The following is a 22,865-nucleotide window of genomic DNA, read 5'->3' on the forward strand; positions in this document are numbered from 1 at the left end:
ACTCCGTATAATCAATTGATACCATCAACTAAAATTATAATTATTCCTCTAAATTCTTAAATACGTTGAAAGGACCAGTTATTAATATCACCAATTAAAACTAGTTGCTTCTTAAAGTCCAAGAATTAATCACAGATGTTGACAGTTGTGTTAAATGAGAGAAGAAAGAAGCGTTATAATAAGGTGCATAAGGTTGAGGTTTTTTTTTATGCACTAGGTTGGGCTTTTATCATGTGCTTGTCAACCTAAAACCCTAAAAAGTATTTGTAGCTCAGTGTTTTCACGACCACTTAATATATTGAAAAGTTCAATTGAGAAGCAACGAAACGAGAAAATTGCGTCGATGGTCCTTCATGTTTGTATTAAATTGCATGGTAAGCCTTTTTTTTTCCGACCTAGATGACCCTCAACTATCAACTTTTGACACGGATGACCCTACCACTAACATCCGTTAGTTTTTGGACGTTAAGTACGCTCACATGCCAAGCACGTGGGGGCAGTTTCGTTCACACACTTTTTCTTTTCATTTTCCATAATCTTTCCTCATCTTCATCTCTATCCCAAATTTATAAACCCTAATCAAATTAAAAGAAAACTCCAAACGAACTTCATTCTTTCCCTGACACCATTTTGTTCGAGCATATTGGAGACTTCTTTCCATTGTTATTTTAAACCAAATGCATAAGTTTGATCCAACCGTTCTGTTATCTACATAAAACAACAAATTTGTGACGAAAAAGATAATTTTATATGGGGCCTACTTCACAACAAACAATATCAATAATTTTTCCAACGAAACCAAATATCCAAATATTTACTAAAATCAAAAGTCAGTTCAATCTTCGTGAAATCCCCACATCAAAGAGGATTGGAAACAGTAACCATAAATTCAAAATCATATATACAAATCCACAAGTGATTTTATTTTCAGTTTATTATCATATTCATAAACCTGGATACTTTCATATTATTGGTTTATTACCATCTTCAATATCAACATTTTAAGCAACAAGAACCTCATCTCTCACACCCAAATCAAAATCGCAAAGACAATTTCGACATCCTCGCCCTCATATCTGCAAAATATGACATGTCGTTTGTATGATCCATAGGCGGCGAAGAGGTTTTTCGATAAAGACGGCTTGCGGCAGGAGGGTTTTTCCTGCTACGACGGAGTTTTTCGATGCATCGAGCTCAGGCCGGCGACGGTTACGGTGATGGGTATTGAAATTTGTAACACTTGTGGGTTATGGTGGATGCTTACAAGATTCATTTGGTGATTTATTGAGTAAAGAATAGATCATCAATGATGTTAATAATGTTGATCAATACATCGATGTTGCTTCATGGGTCTTTAAATTTGTATTGTATTTGTGTATCAAGGGATGGGTGTGTACCAATTAGTTCTCAATGTGCATCAGTTAGTTTAAAACTGTGAATCACAAGTTTTTACTTTAAAACTTAGTTATCTATGTTTGTATATTAAAGATCAATGGTTATTGAATCAATTAATTGTAAAAGTAAATGGTTTTAGTTGTTAATTTTAGTTTTGTGGACTGTGTATCATGTCCGAAAAATTATTACTGCATCATAATTATTGTTCATCACTTGATTAACGATTATGTATCGTTGATAGGATTAAATTAATTGCACAGCAAAAAACTTCAATATCTTTGATGATATTCATACACTTGTTAGCATCAAGATAATAAAACGTTTATTTATATTTATATATTTATATACTTATATATTTATATTTATTAAAGTGTGTAGACGAAACTGCGTGAGCGTACTTAGCGTTCATAAATTAACGGGTGTTAGTGATTGGGTCATCCTTGTCGAAAGTTGATAGTTGAGAGTCATCTAGGTCGAAAAAAAAGAAAAGGGTATACCATGCAATTTTGTCCAACGAAAAAAAGAACTACAAGAACCAATCAAAACTATCAACCGACTGATGTGATTGATTGATATTATAAACAAAATTAAATTAATGGCATTAATGTAGTATAATTAATTCAAATGGCATGCTATAGATATTAGTCACTTCGGTTTTAATTTTTTCCCGTTTATTCGGTCCATTTTAGTAGCTTATGAAGATGTTGAAGGAAAAACTCTAAATGGAAACCAAATTTAGTTTTAAAACTGAAATTGAGTTCAATTTCAAAACTAAAACCTGAAATGAAAATCAAAATTGAATTCGGTTCGGTTTCGATTAAATCCGATAAGCCAAAAAATAATAATGCGACTTTTGATTGTAAAATCAAATTTTTCGTCTTCATATATTAATTATTTATTAATAATATATTATTAACTATTAATATATTATTAATTGAATTCAATTTTAAATTCGATTTTCGGTTAAACCAAATTCGCAAAAGTAAAACTGAGGAATTGAAAACCAATTCAAATTTTGAAACTTTAATGCAAATACCCCCTAGAGTGAGGCTCGGTTACAAGACGTCCGCAACTTCCGAGAACCAGAAATGAAATTTAAAGGAAAATATTTTGTAGTTAATGGGGATCGAATCCCTCGACCTTTCTTATAGGAAATCATGTCATACCAATTCACCAACACCTTGATGTTTATGTGTCTTCATTTGTACAACTTTCGAATAATATTATATTACACAATCAATAAACTTTCTAAAGACAAATTAAAACAGTTATTTTCAGACGAAATGAGTATCAAACATCATTAAACTTGTCAATTTATCTTTGTTTATTATTCTTAGTTACTCATATTTAAAAAATTTCAGTTAAAATTACTTTAAATAAAAGAAAAATTGACTTTTTTAAAGGACAATCACTCGATAAATATAAAGCAAGGTTGACTTTTATAATACACATCTTAAATTAATTAAAATTTATACTAGGTAGAATGGAGTAATATAATTAAAATAAATGATAACTATAGTGTTTTAGGGTAATGATTAAGCCTTCTAATTTTAAAAATATTTTAGATAAAACTTATTATTCTTATTAGTAACTTGGACTTCTATATTTAAGTATGAAAAGTAGATTATAGTATGAAAAATTAACATTTTATAATTTAAGAGGTATATATATATATATATATATATATATATATATATATATATATATATATATATATATATATATATATACACTAGGTTTTTGAGTCTGTGCATTGCACGCGTGTGTAAAAAACCGTGCAAAAAATGTAACTTACAGTTCATATTGATATGTAAATAACGATATTAAAAAACAGAAAAAGTATAAGTATTATTTAAGATCCCGTAGTGTTAACAAATTTTAAAAATTCTTTTGAGTTTAAGAGCCCGTGCTATTGACAAATTTTAAAATTCTTTTTGAGTTTCTGAGCCCTTGGTGTTGACGAATTTTAAAAGTTCTTTTGAGTTTAAGAGCCCGTGGTGTTGACACATTTTAAAAGTGGTTTTGTGTGGTGTTAGTAACTAAATGTCTATAATTTTTTTTAAACCATTAATATCTTTTTAATATATAAATTATATACTACGTAATATTTATAGTACATTAAAAATTTGTCATGGAACGTAACATTAGTAAAGTATAAGTTATATTATTTTAGAATTATTATATACAATTATTTTTTGAATAAAAATGTAACCCGATAGTTTAATTTTAGAAAACTTGTTAGTCATCTCAGCAAAATAATGGTACTTGGGAAGTCGTCATGTATATAATTAATATTATAATAATTATATTTGTGTGTTCATAAATATTTTAAAGACTTAAACTGTAAATTCAAATCACTTTCATATTTATTGATAAAAAAGAAATGCTCCGTTGGTAGTGCATCGAAACTCCGTTTCGAAAACAATTTATTGCGTTTTGTTCGTAAAATTATTTCGAGTTGAAATATGATGGTGGTGGAACCTAACCGCGGCGAACACAAAGATAAATTCGTTAAAAAAATTTGGTGGGTTTTGTTTGGTGGATTCATATTAAATAGAGAATTCAACTTTTATACCCCTGAAGTTATCTTTTATACACGTAATAAATTATAATTAGTACCCAAGTGTGAAGGGGATTAATTGTATATTTAAAGAAAAAGACAAAAAAATAAAAATAAAAAGGAATGTCGTATATATATATATATATATATATATATATATATATATATATATATATATATATATATATATATATATATATACACTAGGTTTTTGTAACGACCCAAAACACTTTACGAGAAAACACGGTCTCTTCAGGGGTATAAAAGTTAAATTCTCTATTTAAAAAACAGTTACAGACCTGACCCATTTACGCGCAAATGGCTGCGTGGCGCGGCTTATAACATGATTTCAAAACAGAACTCAAGACCCAGACCCGACCCCCAGTTCTCGAGCATTTTCGAGGCGCGCAAGGCACAACGCGGAGTGCAAGGCACAGCGCGTCGCGCTCTATAACATGAAATAAGATCAATCCATTTTTATCACAAGGCAACCCATTTTCAAGCAAACCAAGTTTCATTAGCCCAAAACAAATTTAACCAGTTTCAAACAATAAGTAAACGGGTTTTAAGCGACAAAAAGAGTATTACGACCCTCGGGACTCCAACGACCCTTAAATACAAGGACGTGAGAATTTCGACCCATTTCCTTTAACTCCAACAAAAGACCGAGCATGGCGATTGGGATTGCACTGCCCAATCCTAAGTCAAATCCAAAAATAAAGTCTTCTAAAGCAACACACGTTAGTCCCAAATTACAAGCCCTAACATGGCCAAGTAGTCTTCCAACCCAAAACCCACCAACAAGGGTCAACAACTCCCACAACTAGCTTCAAACACCCATTTGTGAGCTAGATGAGGTTTCTCAAGAACATGCAAGTTCAAACCCTAACATTAAAATATATGAAATTCGGGGTTAGGACTTACCACCACTACCAAAATGTAGCTAGGGACGAGATGAACAACTTTAATGCTTGGACTTTGTTGAGAATCAAGCTTCTTCTTCAAGCTTTCAAGCTTTCTCTCTCAAGAACCCTTTCTCTCTCTCTCTAAGTGATAAGATGTAAAGATGAAGAAATGAGGATAAGATGAGGTAAGGGATAATGTTGGGACGGTTTTGTGGCCTAAAAATCGGCACCCTAGTAAAAAGACCCATATACCCCTTTTAAAACACCAAAATAATTAACCAATCTGCTAGCTCGTTATGTGCGGTGCACATGTATTTGCGCGACATGCAGATACACTGAAACTGAACTCAGGGTCTTACAACTCTCCCCCACTTAAATTGGATTGCTTCCTCACAATCTAAACCCCATGACAATCAGGAAGTGATGTGAAATTTTATACTCTAAAAATACTAGCAAATACTACCCAATCATTATCACACAATACATGCAACTAATTCCGATCGTGCAGTAATTTATAAGTAATGTTGACCAGTTCGTCCACAGAGAGCAGTTTTATCAGAAACTTTAACTTGTAATTATTCTAGTAAAAATGGGGATGTTTTGTTTAGAAAACAATTGCGTAATAAAATTAAATTGAATCAATAAAGACAAAGGTATCCACTTAGAATCAATTCCCTCGGATCAGGATTGCTGTTAAGTTCACTTTAAACAATTATAATGGTGGTAACACTATGATTATCTCTCGATTCTCACATATTATTGACTAAATCCTTAGCTCAACTCTCGTTGATCCTAATTCTCTAATCTAGTTACCAAGGTATTAATCAATATATTAATCTAGCTTGGATTGTTTAAGTCTCCCTAATAATTCCACAATTATCCAGGTTTCTCACAGTTTAATTACTAATCAATTAGTTATACCGGTCTCCCTTATATAATTAACCAAAAGCCTAAGTTATTCATGTTCAATAACCTAGTAAAGATCACCACTTATTCAACTCTCGTTGACTAGTTAATAATCTCCGCAACTTTAACTAATTGATTAACCTTAATAACAATCGTTCTTAGCCAAACAATATATGAATAATAAGATCTAATCGTTTAAATCATAAAGATAGCAATCCTTCACCTTAGTTCAATCATCTAAGTAGATACAATTAATTTAGCTACTCATATTAAAGCAAAGAACACAAGAAAATAAAAGATAAATCATTGAAATCATTAAACTGAATGTAAATAAAAGTAATTGCAAGATTAATACTAACCAAAATTGTTGCAATAATGTAAAACCAATGAAAAGTATGAAGAAAAGCTATAAAATTCATAACCTAGCTGCTGGAGCACCAAAATTCGTCTTAGAAAACCGATTACCCTAAAAAGGGTGTAAAAACGCGTATTTATAGTTAAACAAAACTGAAGTCGGCTGGCAAATCTCGCGGCCGCATTAAGGAAATCGCGACCGCGAGTCTTCACAAGAATCGCGCCCGCATTGCTTAGAATCGCGACCGCGATTTCACTTGATCTTTGTTTCCGAATTTCTGTTAATGCAATGCGACTGCGAGAATTTAATCACGGGCAAATAACAAAATTGTGACCGCATCAAGTGGTATTGCGGTCGCGAGATGTTCTATTTCGAACAGTATTTTTCTGTTTCATTTTTATACTTTGCTGCTTTGCTTCGACTTTCGATTTCCTTCTTGAAAACAGTGAAACTTTCACCAAAATATCTTCCAAAACAATATAACTCTTCAAACCACCTCCTAGGAACGTAAAAACTCAAACTTCGATAATTTCTTCACCATTTCTTCAACTTATATCCAAAAACCAAGTAGAAACGAACTGATATTGCGAGTAAAAATTTGTATAAATGAGGCAATATCAAAATCCCCCACGCTTGAACCTTGCTTGTCCTCAAGCAAGTCTATCTTCAAATAATATCAACTCTACCAAAGATAAAAATACTCGAACAATTCTTCAATAATAATAGAATCAAAACATTCCGATTTGATTCCGATATCGTCTTCAAAATCATTAAATCCATATCGTGTAGTCTTCAACAAAACAAGTGCAAGGTTTAAGCCTTCAATCAAATATAATCTTCAAAATCGAACTCATGATCACTCAAAAGCTTCATCACCCCGAATCAAGAACACTTTGTGCGGAACCAAGAAAAATTTGGCCTTAGGGAAAACAAGACCTTAAGAAAACCATTTTGCTTTTTAAGAACGAGAAAACTAGTTGAGTTTTTACACCAAACCAATTTTCCAGAAATTTTGGGGTTTTAAGGTTATGCGCTTTCGAAGCCATCCCGGTTTTGAGACAGCCGCACGGACAATCGTTACCCTGGTATATTATCTAGGATAAACTACTTCCTGGTTCGAAAGCGATGAGATAACAATTGTCTTGGGATCAAAAGGCGGTGTGCATACATGCCTTCCCGGTTGTGGGACAGCCGCACGGGTAGTTGCCAACCCGGTATATCACCGAAGTGAACTACCTCCCGGTTCGAAGGCGATGAGAAAGCAACTACCTTGGGTGTAATTACTTCAGGGGGTCTAGTACACAAAACCCGAAAGACTTTACTTTCAAGCAATGGTCTTTTGAAACTCACGTAACTTGCAAGACTTTACTTACAAGTTTCGGAAGACTTTAATTCCTAAAAACAAGATGGGAGGACTCGATTCTCCCGGAAGTGTTTAAACACTTGTTTGAGTTATTTAAGGTCCTTGGACCCCACTTCTCACGTATCTAGCTTTTATGCTAGTTTTGAGAAAATGTAGGAAACAAATACTACATTTTCGTATTTTAAAAGGGGTACCATGGCTTTTGAGCATGGCGTGTGTTGTCTAGCAATACTAGCACGAAGCCATTGCTCTTTATTAAGAAGACAACACAGGTTGAAGCTCAAGGCTCCTCTTTCCATAGTACGATACATCGGTGTAACACATCGTGAAATGAAGTATTAACCAATATCAGTATAAAATGATGTAGATTAGGAAGTCTCCTATGTAGTGACCCGAACTTTTCCATGTTTATATATATTAATTGAGATTGATATTTACATGATTAAATGTTTCCAACATGTTAAGCAATCAAACTTATTAAGACTTGATTAATTGAATTATGTTTCATATAGACAATTGACCACCCAAGTTGACCGGTGATTCACGAACGTTAAAACTTGTAAAAACTATATGATGACATATATATGGATATATATATAGTTAACATGATACTATGATAAGTAAACATATCATTAAGTATATTAACAATGAACTACATATGTAAAAACAAGACTACTAACTTAATAATTTTTAAACGAGACATATATGTAACGATTATCGTTGTAAAGACATTTAATGTATATATATCATATTAAGAGATATTCATACATGATAATATCATGATAATATAATAATTTAAAATCTCATTTGATATTATAAACATTGGGTTAACAACATTTAACAAGATCGTTAACCTAAAGGTTTCAAAACAACACTTACATGTAACGACTAACGATGACTTAACGACTCAGTTAAAATGTATATACATGTAGTGTTTTAATATGTATTTATAAACTTTTGAAAGACTTCAAGACACTTATCAAAATACTTCTACTTAACAAAAATGCTTACAATTACATCCTCGTTCAGTTTCATCAACAATTCTACTCGTATGCACCCGTATTCGTACTCGTACAATACACAGCTTTTAGATGTATGTACTATTGGTATATACACTCCAATGATCAGCTCTTAGCAGCTCATGTGAGTCACCTAACACATGTGGGAACCATCATTTGGTAACTAGCATGAAATATCTCATAAAATTACAAAAATATAAGTAATCATTCATGACTTATTTACATGAAAACAAAATTACATATCCTTTATATCTAATCCATACACCAACGACCAAAAACACCTACAAACACTTTCATTCTTCAATTTTCTTCATCTAATTGATCTCTCTCAAGTTCTATCTTCAAGTTCTAAGTATTCTTCATAAATTCTACAAGTTCTAGTTACATAAAAATCAAGAATACTTTCAAGTTTGCTAGCTCACTTCCAATCTTGTAAGGTGATCATCCAACCTCAAGAAATCTTTGTTTCTTACAGTAGGTTATCATTCTAATACAAGGTAATAATCATATTCAAACTTTGGTTCAATTTCTATAACTATAACAATCTTATTTCAAGTGATGATCTTACTTGAACTTGTTTTCGTGTCATGATTCTGCTTCAAGAACTTCGAGCCATCCAAGGATCCGTTGAAGCTAGATCCATTTTTCTCTTTTCCAGTAGGTTTATCCAAGGAACTTAAGGTAGTAATGATATTCATAACATCATTCAATTCATACATATAAAGCTATCTTATTCGAAGGTTTAAACTTGTAATCACTAGAACATAGTTTAGTTAATTCTAAACTTGTTCGCAAACAAAAGTTAATCCTTCTAACTTAACTTTTAAAATCAACTAAACACATGTTCTATATCTATATGATATGCTAACTTAATGATTTAAAACCTGGAAACACGAAAAACACCGTAAAACCGGATTTACGCCGTCGTAGTAACACCGCGGACTGTTTTAGGTTAGTTAATTAAAAACTATGATAAACTTTGATTTAAAAGTTGTTATTCTGAGAAAATGATTTTTATTATGAACATGAAACTATATCCAAAAATTATGGTTAAACTCAAAGTGGAAGTATGTTTTCTAAAATGGTCATCTAGACGTCGTTCTTTCGACTGAAATGACTACCTTTACAAAAACGACTTGTAACTTATTTTTTCGACTATAAACCTATACTTTTTCTGTTTAGATTCATAAAATAGAGTTCAATATAAAACCATAGCAATTTGATTCACTCAAAACGGATTTAAAATGAAGAAGTTATGGGTAAAACAAGATTGGATAATTTTTCTCATTTTAGCTACGTGAAAATTGGTAACAAATCTATTCCAACCATAACTTAATCAACTTGTATTGTATATTATGTAATCTTGAGATACCATAGACACGTATACAATGTTTCGACCTATCATGTCGACACATCTATATATATTTCGGAACAACCATAGACACTCTATATGTGAATGTTGGAGCTAGCTATACAGGGTTGAGGTTGATTCCAAATTATATATAGTTTGAGTTGTGATCAATACTGAGATACGTATACACTGGGTCGTGGATTGATTCAAGATAATATTTATCGATTTATTTCTGTACATCTAACTGTGGACAACTAGTTGTAGGTTACTAACGAGGACAGCTGACTTAATAAACTTAAAACATCAAAATATATTAAAAGTGTTGTAAATATATTTTGAACATACTTTGATATATATGTATATATTGTTATAGGTTCGTGAATCAACCAGTGGCCAAGTCTTACTTCTCGACGAAGTAAAAATCTGTGAAAGTGAGTTATAGTCCCACTTTTAAAATCTAATATTTTTGGGATGAGAATACATGCAGGTTTTATAAATGATTTACAAAATAGACACAAGTATGTGAAACTACATTCTATGGTTGAATTATCGAAATCGAATATGCCCCTTTTTATTAAGTCTGGTAATCTAAGAATTAGGGAACAGACACCCTAATTGACGCGAATCCTAAAGATAGATCTATTGGGCCTAACAAACCCCATCCAAAGTACCGGATGCTTTAGTACTTCGAAATTTATATCATATCCGAAGGGTGTCCCGGAATGATGGGGATATTCTTATATATGCATCTTGTTAATGTCGGTTACCAGGTGTTCACCATATGAATGACTTTTATCTCTATGTATGGGATGTGTATTGAAATATGAAATCTTGTGGTCTATTATTATGATTTGATATATAGGTTAAACCTATAACTCACCAACATTTTTGTTGACGTTTTAAGCATGTTTATTCTCAGGTGATTATTAAGAGCTTCCGCTATCGCATACTTAAATAAGGACGAGATTTGGAGTCCATGCTTGTATGATATTGTGTAAAAACTGCATTCAAGAAACTTATTTTGTTGTAACATATTTGTATTGTAAACCATTATGTAATGGTCGTGTGTAAACAGGATATTTTAGATTATCATTATTTGATAATCTACGTAAAGCTTTTTAAACCTTTATTGATGAAATAAAGGTTATGGTTTGTTTTAAAATGAATGCAGTCTTTGAAAAATGTCTCATATAGAGGTCAAAACCTCGCAACGAAATCAATTAATATGGAACGTTTTTAATCAATAAGAACGGGACATTTCATCCTACACCAAGTAAAACGGGCATTCGGAAGACTTGACTTCCTTTGTGGATGCAGTTGAATCATCCTACAATTTGGATTTTTGAAAATCCTGGAAGACTTTGCTTCCTTATTTTTAACAAAAATCATTCAAAAAGTTTATAAAAATTTTCAAATTGGTAACAAATGTTCGTGAGGATTTATCCCCCCCACACACACACTTAAGATCATGTAATGCCTTCATTTACATGAAATCTTATAATTAAAGATAAATTCGAGAGGACAATAGTGAAAAGGTAAAAAGAAAAAGAAAATCCGAATTTTTAGATTCGGAGATCATGGAGACGGTGCACGATGCCGCTGAACTTACTGCCAGCATAAGAACATCGGCATCCACTCGAACATCAATCACACAATAATCATCAAATGCAATATAAGTTGCTGAACTTAACGTAAGTCTTTGAAAATAAACAGCATGCCAATCATCATAACCTGCAAATATTATACAAAATAGGCATGCAAGGGATGAGGTGGTACCATCGAGGTACCAAAGTGCCCCATCACAAATTATCCAAGTACAAGGTTTTAAAAATATCTAATACAGTCATCCAAAATACAAACAAACAAAGGAAATAGTCTTAAACCAAACACACACACACATACACACTAGCCACCATTATAAATGCTGCTCAAAAGAACCCCAGAAGGACCCATCACTTGGTCCGGGGTTTTGCTGATCCTGGTTCTGTTGCTGTGGATACTGGGACTATTGCTGCATCGCAGCTGGTGAGCGGGTTGGGGTTGGGCAAGAGCTGAATCATAGTCATAAGAAGGCTGAGGCATCCCTGGACGAACCCAATCAGTCCAACCAGGACCAACCGGGCATATGAAGTTCTGCGGATCCTGACGGTAGAGATCAAAAGAATGCTTATACCACTGCATATTCGCCCGAATACCTGCCTGGTTGTACCAAGTCTGATCATTACCCTCATCAACATGCTAACGAAGTAAACGGTTTTGCTCATCATAATAAGCTCGATCTTCCCGACTACGATCATCAATATAACTCCGCATATCCCCGTATTGTTCATCATGATAAACTCGCAACCCACTAAACTAGTTTGTATTGAAGTCACAAGTTAAACCAGCAGCATTAAAACACTCAGCTTGAGGCATCTCCACATCTGCCGCAGGAGGTCTTCCGCTTTCGGATATGTCAAATCACCCTCCTCCTGCTCGTGAGTTCCCATATACCTAACACACCTGTTACGCTCTCGGACCAATACCTTACACCCTTCGTACAACTGTGCACCAACTGTCCTCTTCTTAATATTTGTGGTGATGTCCTTCGGATATACTCTCCTTGTCCTCTTAGCTGTAGGAGATACACCCAAATGCTCAGCCAACAAAGTAACGTAAACACCCCCATACATCGGACTGTTCGGACGAAGACCCGAACTCTGCATGCAAAGAAACTTTATGACACAGTAGGGAATGTAGACATAACGCTCTGGGTCACGAATACACATAAGGTAGAAGAGATCCGGAATGCTGACTTTCTCAGTATTATGTCCACGCTGAGAAATGGTATGAGAGATGAACCGCTGAATAACACGAAGAAAAAAATCTTTGATTTGAGTGTACGAGCTAACACTTGCCACCAACCTATCTTTGTTTGAAATCAACTTCTAATCAGCATTCTTTTCACCTTTACCTGTATAAATTTCACCCGATTCCAAATAACTTTTGAAATGAGGAGCTCTCATCTCAAGATCAGTGTAAATACCCAAAGCCGCAGCAACCTCACGCAAAGTCATAGAATGAAACTTTTAACAAGTTGAAAAGTAAAGAAATCTTTAATATCAATATCACAGTTTCCTTCAATGTAAGAACAAGTGATAAAGAACTCCAAGCACCAAACTTTGTAAATCGGACGATCCAAATGGAAAAACTTCACCTAATCATTGTACTGAAACTCATTCCCCTAATCATCTACATAAGTTTGCACCAACTTAGCTCTTACTTCATCTTCCACACCAACTTCGACAAAAGGTGTAACATCTCGTTTTCATCGTATATGATTTAAGGTACACATTTAGTCGTTAGAACGTTTATATTTCATTGTATATGTGCTTAAATGAGTTTAAGTTTTAGTTTTACGCACACGAGATATATCTATATATATATATATACACGAGAATGTATGCATGTATAAGTATATACGTTTGGGTTAGGAAGGTATTAAGTCGTGTGAGACTTTGTGACGTAGTCTAAGTGTATATACGAAGCAAGAATGGGGTGTACGAGTTGGGTTATGACCCATGGGTTTGTAAACCAAAAACTGGACAAAAGTGGACGTGGGGTCGAGCCACTACGGGCACCTCCGTGCCGCGACATTGAACGCAAACCAAGATCAGGAGTGGATTAAAATAGCTCGAAAAACTAGTGTATTGCCGTGCCGCGGAAATTGAGGTCGCGCCGCGACCTGCCTGCGGGCCTGATCTGATTTTTAGCTTATTTTAAGGGGTTTTAGGGGTAGTTTGGTAATTTTTCATGTGACCAGCTTTTATACCCTAAACCTTATCCTCTCATTTCATTTTTTTTCTTTTTCTTTCCATTTTCTCTTCCAAAACACAAAACCCACTTAGATATAAATTGAGATTTGAAGGTGAAGAATTGTGATTCGGTCCTTGGAGCAAGAATTAAATTTGTTCTCCTCGTTCTTAGCTACGACTTGATAGTGTTGGCAAGTCTTAACTCCGTGTTTTGAGTTTTAGTTGATTTATGGTTAGGGTTTGTTCATTTGAGACTTGTAAGACCCATTTGGGAGTTAAATGGGTGAAATTGGGTTAAATTGATGTAAGGAAACCCTAATGGTTGAAATCTAGGGTTTGGTCATGTAAATTGAGGTTGTAAGTGTAAATTGTGTTGTTAGTCACTATTACACTTGTAAAATGATGAAAGATTGTGAATGGATTTAAGTTTGACCAAAATTGTAAGTCTAAGTGCTAAAATGGGTCAAATGGTTAATGGTTGACCTAATTGGGTAAGATGGGCATGAAATACCCATAAATTATGTTAGTTGGTGTTAGTAGACTTTAATCACTAGCTTTTAGTGATGTGTGATGAGTCTTGGCCATTAATGAGAGGTTTTGGTGTAAGTGAGTCATTTAATGCATTTGGGTCATTAAATACTCAAGAGTTAAGTATTGGTGGTTAAGTTCCACTAGTTTGTATGTTGATTTGGGTACTTAATGTGTTAGGTACTTCGCATGAAGCTCACGGAAGTGTTTAATCACCACCGGCGTGATAAGGTGAGTGAGATAAGTATACATGCATATATATAATGTATTTATTTATATGAACGGATATGTGTTGTCCGAGTTAGTGATATATGTCGTTGTACACTAACGGTTTTTAGGAATGGATATGTGTTGTCCGAGTTAGTGATATATGTTGTTGTACACTAATGGGTTTATGAACGGATATGTGTTGTCCAAGTTAGTGATATATGTTGTTGTGCACTAACTGTTTTGTGAACGGATATGTGTTGTCGTTTCGCCAAAGGGTTAGTGATATATGTTGTTGTACACTAACGGTTGTTATGAACACCGATGGGAAATTCGAGTACCATTCCTTCGTACGATTGGTTAACCATAGGTGTGTGTTGTAGTGTAGCATATTATATCGTTCGTGTTATATGCCATTGTTATGCTAGCTTGTGTGGTAGGAGGTTAGTGGCGTTATACTTGTGATTGGTGTGCGAATTGAATTGCTAGCTTGTATGCGGTATTGTGTAAGTGATTGCAAGTAGATAGATTATATATGTATATGTATAATTTTTGCACTCACTAAGCGTTAGCTTACCCCTCTCGTTGTTTACTTTTTAGATGCAGGTGCGGAGAAGGGGAAAGGGGTTCTTGGGCATTAGATTTCCCGTGATGATTGCTAGTTGAAGCTTTTGGAAGTCGGCCTAGTGTTTTGGGTAGTTTAGCCCCAAACCATGCTCAAGTGTTGTTTGGATTAAAACTATCATTTTAACGGGTCGAACTTGTATTACATTTGATTAAGGGCCTTCGTGCCTTCTTTGTAAACATTAAACTTGTTGTATTGGTTTAAACGGGTTGTATGGAATGGTTTACATCTTATAACTAAACGAAGGGACGTGTTAATGATTTATTATTTAAAAAAAAATTGTCGTGTTAAATACGGGTTGGGATGTTTCAACAGGGGCCCAATCAGGATATCGGGGTGCAATACACTCATGCTCATGAAGCATTTGTAAGAGGTTCATTCGATGATGATAATTAGGCACCCGGCGTTTCCATCTTAATAATGGGTGCATTCGGTCGGTGATTTGGCACTCGAATGGATGAGGAGGGAGTTGTACATTTTCATCCACTGCATTAGAAGCGGAAGGCTTGCTTCTTTTCGATCCCTATAATACAATAATCAATCACAAAACAAAGTTGCACAAAAACCATTAGCGTTAGTGAAACTTATAAACTCTATGGCAACTTCCTCCAACTTAAACTATCACTAAGTATGCAAAACAATTAGTCATGAACTTTAGCATACAAGTGACCTTCAAACAATTCACACCTTCACTAACCAATTAATTTCAAACAAAGATTCAATCCAAAATAACAAACTTAATCATCAAAGTAAAAAAGTAACTCTAGCTTGCATGAATAATCTTCAACAAAATCGCATAAGAGATACTTAACATTTTCTAAAAACATCATACATGTCAATCATATGAGAAAACAAATCGAGCATGATATCACAGCATATGCACTCATCACCATCATCAATCATAAACAAGAAGTCAAACTCAGTCAACACATCAAAAACCCTAAATTTCTCATTAACCCTAAAATTAAAAATTAAGCAATTCATTAATTCATGGTAATTTCTACAACCTAAAAAAGCATACAATCACTATTATCACATCAATTCCATCAATCAAACATCAAAACCCAAATCATGCTTGAAATGTCCCGTTCTTATTGATTAAAAATGTTCCATATTAATTGATTTTGTTGCGAGATTTTGACCTCTATATGAGACGTTTTTCAAAGACTGCATTCATTTTAAAATAAACCATAACCTTTATTTCATCAATAAAGGTTTAAAAAAACTTTACGTAGATTATCAAATAATGATAATCTAAAATATCCTGTTTACACACGACCATTACATAATGGTTTACAATACAAATATGTTACAACAAAATAAGTTTCTTGAATGCAGTTTTTACACAATATCATACAAGCATGGACTCCAAATCTCGTCCTTATTTAAGTATGCGACAGCGGAAGCTCTTAATAATCACCTGAGAATAAACATGCTTAAAACGTCAACAAAAATGTTGGTGAGTTATAGGTTTAACCTATAAATATCAAATCATAATAATAGACCACAAGATTTCATATTTCAATACACATCCCATACATAGAGATAAAAATCATTCATATGGTGAACACCTGGTAACCGACATTAACAAGATGCATATATAAGAATATCCCCATCATTCCGGGACACCCTTCGGATATGATATAAATTTTGAAGTACTAAAGCATCCGGTACTTTGGATGGGGCTTGTTAGGCCCGATAGATCTATCTTTAGGATTCGCGTCAATTAGGGTGTCTGTTCCCTAATTCTTAGATTACCAGACTTAATAAAAAGGGGCATATTCGATTTCGATAATTCAACCATAGAATGTAGTTTCACGTACTTGTGTCTATTTTGTAAATCATTTATAAAACCTGCATGTATTCTCATCCCAAAAATATTAGATTTTAAAAGTGGGACTATAACTCACTTTCACAGATTTTTACTTCGTCGGGAAGTAAGACTTGGCCACTGGTTGATTCACGAACCTATAACAATATATACATATATATCAAAGTATGTTCAAAATATATTTACAACACTTTTAATATATTTTGATGTTTTAAGTTTATTAAGTCAGCTGTCCTCGTTAGTAACCTACAACTAGTTGTCCACAGTTAGATGTACAGAAATAAATAGATAAATATTATCTTGAATCAATCCACGACCCAATGTATACGTATCTCAGTATTGATCACAACTCAAACTATATATATTTTGGAATCAACCTCAACCCTGTATAGCTAACTCCAACATTCACATATAGAGTGTCTATGGTTGTTCCGAAATATATATAGATGTGTCGACATGATAGGTCGAAACATTGTATACGTGTCTATGGTATCTCAAGATTACATAATATACAATACAAGTTGATTAAGTTATGGTTGGAATAGATTTGTTACCAATTTTCACGTAGCTAAAATGAGAAAAATTATCCAATCTTGTTTTACCCATAACTTCTTCATTTTAAATCCGTTTTGAGTGAATCAAATTGCTATGGTTTCATATTGAACCCTATTTTATGAATCTAAACAGAAAAAGTATAGGTTTATTGTCGGACAAATAAGTTACAAGTCGTTTTTGTAAAGGTAGTCATTTCAGTCGAAAGAACGACGTCTAGATGACCATTTTAGAAAACATACTTCCACTTTGAGTTTAACCATAATTTTTGGATATAGTTTCATGTTCATAATAAAAATCATTTTCTCAGAATAACAACTTTTAAATCAAAGTTTATCATAGTTTTTAATTAACTAACCCAAAACAGCCCGCGGTGTTACTACGACGGCGTAAATCCGGTTTTACGGTGTTTTTCGTGTTTCCAGGTTTTAAATCATTAAGTTAGCATATCATATAGATATAGAACATGTGTTTAGTTTATTTTAAAAGTCAAGTTAGAAGGATTAACTTTTGTTTGCGAACAAGTTTAGAATTAACTAAACTATGTTCTAGTGATTACAAGTTTAAACCTTCGAATAAGATAGCTTTATATGTATGAATTGAATGATGTTATGAACATCATTACTACCTTAAGTTCCTTGGATAAACCTACTGGAAAAAAGAAAAATGGATCTAGCTTCAATGGATCCTTGGATGGCTCGAAGTTCTTGAAGCAGAATCATGACACGAAAACAAGTTCAAGTAAGATCATCACTTGAAATAAGATTGTTATAGTTATAGAAATTGAACCAAAGTTTGAATATGATTATTACCTTGTATTAGAATGATAACCTACTGTAAGAAACAAAGATTTCTTGAGGTTGGATGATCACCTTACAAGATTGGAAGTGAGCTAGCAAACTTGAAAGTATTCTTGATTTTATGAAACTAGAACTTTTGGAATTTATGAAGAACACTTAGAACTTGAAGATAGAACTTGAGAGAGATCAATTAGATGAATAAAATTGAAGAATTAAAGTGTTTGTAGGTGTTTTTGGTCGTTGGTGTATGGATTAGATATAAAGGATATGTAATTTTGTTTTCATGTAAATAAGTCATGAATGATTACTCATATTTTTGTAATTTTATGAGATATTTCATGCTAGTTGCCAAATGATGGTTCCCACATGTGTTAGGTGACTCACATGGGCTGCTAAGAGCTGATCATTGGAGTGTATATACAAATAGTACATACATCTAAAAGCTGTGTATTGTACGAGTACGAATACGGGTGCATACGAGTAGAATTGTTGATGAAACTGAACAAGGATGTAATTGTAAGTATTTTTGTTAAGTAGAAGTATTTTGATAAGTGTATTGAAGTCTTTCAAAAGTGTATAAATACATATTAAAACACTACATGTATATACATTTTAACTGAGTCGTTAAGTCATCGTTAGTCGTTACATGTAAGTGTTGTTTTGAAACCTTTAGGTTAACGATCTTGTTAAATGTTGTTAACCCATTGTTTATTATATCTAATGATATGTTAAATTATTATATTATCATGATATTATGATATATTAATATATCTTAATATGATATATATACATTTAAATGTCGTTACAACGATAATCGTTACATATATGTCTCGTTTCGAAATCCTTAAGTTAGTAGTCTTGTTTATATGTATATAACTCATTATTAATATACTTATGGAGATACTTACATATCATAATCTCATGTTAACCATATGTATATCCATATATATATTGTCATGTCGTTTTTACAAGTTTTAACGTTCGTGAATCGCCGGTCAACTTGGGTGGTCAATTGTCTATATGAAGCATATTTCAATTAATCAAGTCTTAACAAGTTTGATTGCTTAACATGTTTGAAACATTTAATCATGTAAATATCAATCTCAATTAATATATATAAACATGGAAAAGTTCGGGTCACTACAGTACCTACCCGTTAAATAAATTTCGTCCCGAAATTTTAATCTGTTGAAGGTGTTGACGAATCTTCTGGAAATAGATGCGGGTATTTCTTCTTCATCTGATCTTCACGCTCCCAGGTGAACTCGGGTCCTCTACGAGCATTCCATCGAACCTTAACAATTGGTATCTTGTTTTGCTTAAGTCTTTTAACCTCACGATCCATTATTTCGACGGGTTCTTCGATGAATTGGAGTTTTTCGTTGATTTGGATTTCATCTAACGGAATAGTGAGATCTTCTTTAGCAAAACATTTCTTCAAATTCGAGACGTGGAAAGTGTTATGTACAGCCGCGAGTTGTTGAGGTAACTCAAGTCGGTAAGCTACTGGTCCGACACGATCAATAATCTTGAATGGTCCAATATACCTTGGATTTAATTTCCCTCGTTTACCAAATCGAACAACGCCTTTCCAAGGTGCAACTTTAAGCATGACAATCTCTCCAATTTCAAATTCTATATCTTTTCTTTTAATGTCAGCGTAGCTCTTTTGTCGACTTTGGGCGGTTTTCAACCGTTGTTGAATTTGGATGATCTTCTCGGTAGTTTCTTGTATAATCTCCGGACCCGTAATATGTCTATCCCCCACTTCACTCCAACAAATCGGAGACCTGAACTTTCTACCATAAAGTGCTTCAAACGGCGCCATTTCAATGCTTGAATGGTAGCTGTTGTTGTAGGAAAATTCTGCTAACGGTAGATGTCGATCCCAACTGTTTCCGAAATCAATAACACATGCTTGTAGCATGTCTTCAAGCGTTTGTATCGTCCTTTCGCTCTGCCCATCAGTTTGTGGATGATAGGCAGTACTCATGTATAGACGAGTTCCTAATGCTTGCTGTAATGTCTGCTAGAATCTTGAAATAAATCTGCCATCCCTATCAGAGATAATAGAGATTGGTATTCCATGTCTGGAGATGACTTCCTTCAAATACAGTCGTGCTAACTTCTCCATCTTGTCATCTTCTCTTATTGGCAGGAAGTGTGCTGATTTGGTGAGACGATCAACTATTACCCAAATAGTATCAAAACCACTTGCAGTCCTTGGCAATTTAGTGATGAAATCCATGGTAATGTTTTCCCATTTCCATTCCGGGATTTCGGGTTGTTGAAGTAGACCTGATGGTTTCTGATGCTCAGCTTTGACCTTAGAACACGTCAAACATTCTCCTACGTATTTAGCAACATCGGCTTTGATACCCGGCCACCAAAAATATTTCTTGAGATCCTTGTACATCTTCCCCGTTCCAGGATGTATTGAGTATCTGGTTTTATGAGCTTCTCTAAGTACCATTTCTCTCATATCTCCAAATTTTGGTACCCAAATCCTTTCAGCCCTATACCGGGTTCCGTCTTCCCGAATATTAAGATGCTTCTCCGATCCTTTGGGTATTTCATCCTTTAAATTTCCCTCTTTTAAAACTCCTTGTTGCGCCTCCTTTATTTGAGTAGTAAGGTTATTATGAATCATTATATTCATAGATTTTTCTCGAATGGGTTCTCTGTCCTTCCTGCTCAAGGCATCGGCTACCACATTTGCCTTCCCCGGGTGGTAACGCATCTCAAAGTCGTAATCATTCAATAATTCAATCCACCTACGCTGCCTCATATTCAGTTGTTTCTGATTAAATATGTGTTGAAGACTTTTGTGGTCGGTATATATAATACTTTTGACCCCATATAAGTAGTGCCTCCAAGTCTTTAATGCAAAAACAACCGCGCCTAATTCCAAATCATGCGTCGTATAATTTTGTTCGTGAATCTTCAATTGTCTAGACGCATAAGCAATCACCTTCGTTCATTGCATTAATACACAACCAAGACCTTGCTTTGATGCGTCACAATAAATCACAAAATCATCATTCCCTTCAGGCAATGACAATATAGGTGCCGTAGTTAGCTTTTTGTTCAATAACTGAAACGCTTTCTCTTGTTCATCATTCCATTCAAATTTCTTCCCTTTATGCGTTAATGCAGTCAAGGGTTTTGCTATTCTGGAAAAGTCTTGGATGAACCTTCTGTAGTAACCAGCTAGTCCTTAAAACTGGCGTACGTGTTTCGGAGTTTTCGGGGTTTCCCACTTTTCAACAGTTTCTATCTTTGCCGGATCCACCTTAATACCTTCTTTGTTCACTATGTGACCGAGGAATTGAACTTCTTCCAACCAAAATGCACACTTTGAAAACTTAGCGTACAATTCTTCATTCCTCAATACTTCTAACACCTTTCTCAAATGTTCACCGTGTTCTTGGTCATTCTTTGAGTAAATAAGTATGTCATCAATGAAAACAATGACAAACTTGTCAAGGTATGGTCCACACACTCGGTTCATAAGGTCCATGAACACAGCTGGTGCATTAGTTAAACCAAATGGCATGACCATAAACTCGTAATGACCGTAACGTGTTCTGAAAGCAGTCTTTGGAATATCATCTTCTTTCACCCGCATTTGATGATACCCGGAACGTAAGTCAATCTTTGAAATAACAGACGAGCCTTGTAGTTGATCAAATAAGTCGTCGATTCTCGGTAGTGGGTAGAGGTTCTTGATGGTAAGTTTGTTCAACTCTCGGTAGTCGATACACAACCTGAATGTACCATCTTTCTTCTTGACAAACAAAACAGGAGCTCCCCACGGTGATGTGCTTGGTCGAATGAAACCACGCTCTAAAAGTTCTTGTAATTGGCATTGCAGTTCTTTCATCTCACTGGGTGCGAGTCTGTAAGGAGCACGAGCTATTGGTGTAGCTCCTGGTACAAGATCTATTTGAAATTCAACGGATCGATGTGGGGGTAATCCCGGTAATTCTTTCGGAAATACATCGGGAAATTCTTTTGCGACGGGAACATCATTGATGCTCTTTTCTTCAGTTTGTACTTTCTCGACGTGTGCTAGAACAGCATAGCAACCTTTTCTTATTAGTTTTTATGCCTTCAAATTACTAATAAGATGTAGCTTCATGTTGCCCTTTTCTCCGTACACCATTAAGGGTTTTCCTTTTTCTCGTATAATGCGAATTGCATTTTTGTAACAAACGATCTCTGCTTTCACTTCTTTCAACCAGTCCATACCGATTATCACATCAAAACTCCCTAACTCTACTGGTATCAAGTCAATCTTAAATGTTTCGTTAACCAGTTTAATTTCTCGATTCCGACATATATTATCTGCTGAAATTAATTTACCATTTGCTAATTCGAGTAAAAATTTACTATCCAAAGGCGTCAATGGACAACTTAATTTAGCACAAAAATCTCTACTCATATAGCTTCTATCCGCACCCGAATCAAATAAAACGTAAGCAGATTTATTGTCAATAAGAAACGTACCCGTAACAAGCTCCGGGTCTTCCTGTGCCTCTGCCGCATTAATATTGAAAACTCTTCCGCGGCCTTGTCCATTCGTGTTCTCCTGGTTCGGGCAATTTCTAATAATGTGGCCCGGTTTTCCACATTTATAACAAACTACATTGGCATAACTTGCTCCGACACTAC

The sequence above is a fragment of the Rutidosis leptorrhynchoides genome, chromosome 2 (assembly GCF_046630445.1).
Source record: "Rutidosis leptorrhynchoides isolate AG116_Rl617_1_P2 chromosome 2, CSIRO_AGI_Rlap_v1, whole genome shotgun sequence".
Lineage (NCBI taxonomy): Eukaryota > Viridiplantae > Streptophyta > Magnoliopsida > Asterales > Asteraceae > Rutidosis > Rutidosis leptorrhynchoides.